The sequence below is a fragment of the Castor canadensis genome, chromosome 3 (assembly GCF_047511655.1).
Source record: "Castor canadensis chromosome 3, mCasCan1.hap1v2, whole genome shotgun sequence".
In the NCBI taxonomy this organism is placed as follows: Eukaryota; Metazoa; Chordata; class Mammalia; order Rodentia; family Castoridae; genus Castor; species Castor canadensis.
Genome location: NC_133388.1, coordinates 181,975,260 through 181,980,172, shown reverse-complemented (window position 1 = coordinate 181,980,172; position 4,913 = coordinate 181,975,260). Strand labels below are relative to the sequence as shown.

At 40.9% G+C, this 4,913-nt stretch overlaps 1 long non-coding RNA gene across 1 annotated transcript; it reads left to right on the top strand.

Moving 5' to 3' along the window:
• The first annotated feature begins 518 nt into the window (after positions 1-518).
• Positions 519-4,711, top strand: LOC141421370 (uncharacterized). The gene is made up of 3 exons (XR_012445960.1): positions 519-612; positions 3,889-4,005; positions 4,525-4,711. It is a non-coding gene; the product is annotated as an uncharacterized lncRNA (long non-coding RNA).
• Positions 4,712-4,913: the final 202 nt, after the last annotated feature.

Genomic DNA, 4,913 nt, shown 5'->3' with positions numbered 1-4,913 from the left:
AAAAATTAAAACCAGGCCTGTCTACTTCCAGACCCAAGTTTCTAACCACTAGGCTATTATGCAAGCATTGTGGTTTATAAGTGGATCATTCATGCATTCGTTCATTGAACAAGTATCTTCTGAATGTCCACTGTGTGCCAAATATGCTAGGCTTTGGGGTATCCCCAAGAATTGGTTCACAATGGTGAACAAATTGTGAACAAATCAAAGACCTTGATCTCATGCCTAGAGGACAGACAATAAATATATATCTAAACATATATTTTTTTTCTTTTCTTATCAGGTTATGTTATGAAATATGAGATGAGAAGAACAATGATGAAGGGAGCTTGGAAGAGAGGTGCTTAGGGAAGAACTGCTGAGAAGGTCATTCAAAAAAGATAGAATGGTCATTCAAATATCTCAGGAAACATTCCAGGCAAGGGAACAGTCAATTGTCAGTACAAAGGGCCAGGGGTCAACTTGTACACAGCAAGTCTAGAAGCAGGAGTGGTTTGGCCAGGTGCTCAGGGGAGTTAACAGGCAGTCCCTTTATATAGGAAAACATAACAGCAGGTGATGAAATCAGAGAGAGAACAAAGAGATCTGATCAGGGAAGACCCAGAAAGCCATGTAAGAATTTGAATTTTATTCTGAGTAAGGTGGGAAACTGTTCAAGGATTTTAAGCAGTAATGTAACATGAACTGACTTGTGTTTTTAAAAAATCACTCCAGCTGCTATGTGGAAATAGATGGTAGAAGGGCAAGAGTGGAAGTCAGGAGAACAGGTGGATAGAAGCCATATTACAGGTGAGAGATGGTGGTGACTTGGACCAAGGTGGCAGCAATTGAAGTGGGGAGCATGGCTAGATTCTGGATATGTTTTAAATTTATGGATTTAAATTCTGTGGATTAGATACGCAATATAGGAGAAAGAGAGAAGGCAAGAATGAAACTTGTGTTTTAGCCTGGGTAGTGGTGCCATTGCTGGCTTGGAGCATGGGATAGGATCTGGATACAGTGGACATAACAGTGTTTTTAGACCTCTGAGTGGGAATATTGAAAACATGGTTGGGAAGGGGAATATGGAGTTGAGGGGAGAATGTTGGGATAGAGGTACAAATTTGAGAGTCATCAGCAAACAGAGGTGCCTGAAGTCAGAGGACAAGGGATATGACCTGGAGGGGAATGTGCACAGATAGAAAAGAAGCCTTAGGACTGAGCCTAAGGCACTCCAACACTTACAGGTTGGGAAGAGGAGGCCAGTACAGCAAACACACAAAAGAATCCACTAGAATTCATGTGAGGGACAGGTTTTGAAGAGGACAGGGTCAATGGTGCCAAGCTGCTAATGGGTCAGGGTGAAGAATCAGAAGTGATCTCTGGATCTGGCAACGTGGAGGCTGCTAGTGACCTTGACGAGACTATTGTACAACCATAAAATAGTCTTGAAATATTGGAGCAGTTTCAAAACAAAAAAAAAATGGGAAACAGTTCACACCACTAGCAAAGTTGTAGATTCGTACACTCTACAACCCAGCAAGGCCTGCTGTGGCAGGACTGTAAGACACATGCACCTTAAAATATGCAAGAATGTTCATAGTGCCATTGTTCATAACAGCCGCACCCTGAAACAACCCACGTGTCTGTCCATAATAGATTAGATAAGTGAATTGGGGTATTTTGGTACAATGGAATGGAATGGTGTTCAGCCATAAAATGAATAAATAATCAAAACAACACGAGTATCACAAATGTATTGCTGAGCTTTAAAAAGAAGTATGTTGTAAAAGAATACACACACTGTTATTCAACCATATAAAATTTTTAAACAGGCAAAAATTAAACTGTGTTGGTTTAAAATGCATATAAAAGTGGTAAAACTCATTTTTAAGAAGTAAGGAAATCATTATTATTAAAAAACTCAGATGTTATCAGCTCTGGAGAAGTGCTTTAGGAAGATATAGACTCTGGTTCTTGCCTGTTTTATTTCTTGATCTAGACTTGAGTTACATGGATGCTGGCTTTATAAATATTACTTAAATTACATGATATATTTTAAGGACTCTTCTAAGCATACACTATGCTCACTTTTTAACATCCAGCTGAGGGGCCAGGGGTGGGGCTCAGTAGTACAGTACTTACCTAGCACATGCAAGGCCCTGGGCTCCAGCCCTAGTGTCACAAAAAGATACAGATAAAAATAAAAATAAATATAAAAAGTAAAAGTAAAATAGAACTGAGAAAGAGATATTAGACAAAAGTTAGATGATGTGTGATCACATCCTATGCCACTTCTGGATAACCACCCTCGGAATTCAAATTCTTCAGAGGCCTCTGGGGCCACTCAGGCTAACCTGGTCCAGCCTCATCACTTTCATTTTCTCTTCATACTTATATCTACAAGTGTCATGATCGTTCATGCTGCATTTGGTAAGACTAGCTTCCTCCAAGAGAGAAAAAGGAGACCAGGAACTGAAGAAGGACAAGCAGTGAAGATTAACAACTATCTCTGATTTTCATTCATGGGAGAATATGAGCTCAGGAGAGGCAGACAGGAGTCAAGGGAGATGTGTTCTTTCTTTCTTGCCAAGACAGTATACATTGAGATGTGTCTTATGATGAAGGGAATCATTCTGGAGGAAAAGGGAATGTGATGATGCAGAAGGAAGAGACAGTAATTGGAAAGACTAGAGGCTAGAGAGGTGATGGAAGTAGGAGTCAGTGCACCTGTTCAGGGCCGGGCAGTAGCCAAGAAAAGGATGGGAGGTGGGAAGGCAGGGTACATAAGAACAGTCACAGTGAGGTCATGAATTTAATAGTGAATGGAAGAGAAAGTTCTCTTCTAACCTCTCTATTTTCTTATTGATATTGACAACAAGGGAAGGGATGCTAGAGTTGGACGATGGAAATGGTGGAATAGCCCTCTGGGAAAATGGGACAGAAATTGACCAGAGAAATGCATTGTATTTGACTGAGGGCCCTTGTATTAGAGCTCACCAGAGAAACAGAACCAGTGGGAGATAGGTATGTAGATAGATAGATAGATAGATAGATAGATAGATAGATATTAGTTAAATGGAATGCTGACATCATTATGGGAATTGAGATGTCATGACCTTTCATCTGTAAACTGGAAGCCAGGAAAACTGGTAGTGCTATTTAATCTAAGTTCAAGGCCTGAGAACGCAGGGAACCAGTGGTGTTAAGAACCAGTCCAAAGCCAAAGGGCCAGATTCCAGGAGCTCTGGTGTACAAGAGTGGGAGATGATGGTTGTCTCAGCTCAAGAAGAAAGGCAGTCAGTCAACCCTAAACTCTTCAGAAGCTCTCTGACAGGCATGCAGAAATCATGTACCACTTATCTGGAATCCCTTAGCCTAGTCAAATTGACAAACAAAACTATCTATCTGCAGTCTTCTTAAAAATTGTGGTCCTCGACTTTAATAAGGTTTGTCGACAACACTGAGTTTCCTCCAGCTGTGTTCAGCTACTCAATGCAAGTAAAGAATGGGAGAACTCAATATGAGGTGCGAAGCGCGTGTTCTCAGCATTGTTTTAAACACCTTGTATGTATTGTTTCACTTAATCTTCCCACATCTTTCAGCTGTAAAATCTCTACTTTTTGCCCAATGAGACAGCTCTTCTTCCTGCTTCAACCAGTCATCTCTTCTAGTCCTGCTCTCAGGAGGGCCACACAGAAGTCAACTCCTCCCTTAGCTGACAGTTTCCTGGCAACTTCTCCAGGGTCATTGATCACACTGGGAGGTTGTCCCTCACCTGGTTGGTACTGTTGGGAGAGTGGGTGACAGGCCTCAGGATCCACCAGCAACTCTCAGAGCCTCTACTAACTATAGGAAATGCTTTCCCAAGAGAGATCTTTTATCTAGAGTCATTTCCATGAATTCCAGAGAAACAACTGCTGTACACAGTGAAACAAGGAACTTCTGATCCCCAAATCCCAATATAGGATACTGATATGCAACCATCTGCTTTCCATGGATGTGCCATCATTTGTCATTGAACCAGTAAGTATTTAGTGAGAAGTTGCCACTAAGGGCATTGCAAAGGAAGTTTGAGGTCTAGCCCTTAATACACAGGACACTGCAATAGCTATGTGACCTCAGGCAAATCTCTTCTTCATCTTAACACTTGGGTATTGTTACCAGTGCAAGGATTAGCAAAAGGAATGAACAAAATGACACCAGCTATTGCTACAGAAGGTGTCTACACAGAGACATCCTTCATCCTTGTTATCAGAACCCAGATTTTATTCAGGAAAGCATTACACCTGCCCCTCAGACTATGAATTTAAATTGATATGATTTTGGTCATGACAATATTATTCCTCTCTATGAGATGCCCACTTTTCTAGCCAACCTTGTGCTTAGGAATGTCATTTATTCTGACCAATGAGAGGTAAAGTGAAGTCACCTAGGAGCAGCTCACTGTAATAGTAGTAGTAGTAGTAGTGAGATAATACACATAAGTTCTCCCACCCCATTCCCATTCCAACCTCACAAATAAATATTCTTTCTTGAATTTAGATGCAGTGCCTGGAGCTATTGTAGTGCCAAGTGTCAAGACAACAGTTAAAAGCTAAAAAGAGAGAAGAAGAAATGAAGAATGATCTTGAATAGTTTATGAGACACTAGAGCTGATGAATCTACCTCAAAATGCCTTCTGCATTCTTAAGTAAGATAATAAATGATTGAATGTTTAAGCTCCCATCAATCAGGTTTTGTGAGTCACTGATTCCATGGTATCATCTCCTGTTATCATTTGCTCCAAGCTCCCATCACTGCTCCTTCCTGAGCCTGAGGCAGGGAACCATGTCTCTGACCTTGAACTAGGCCATACACAATAAAGTCAATCTCTTCTGCTATTTTCTATAAAGTCCTTTGTACAAAGAACCCCAGTAGATTCAGTCAAGGGT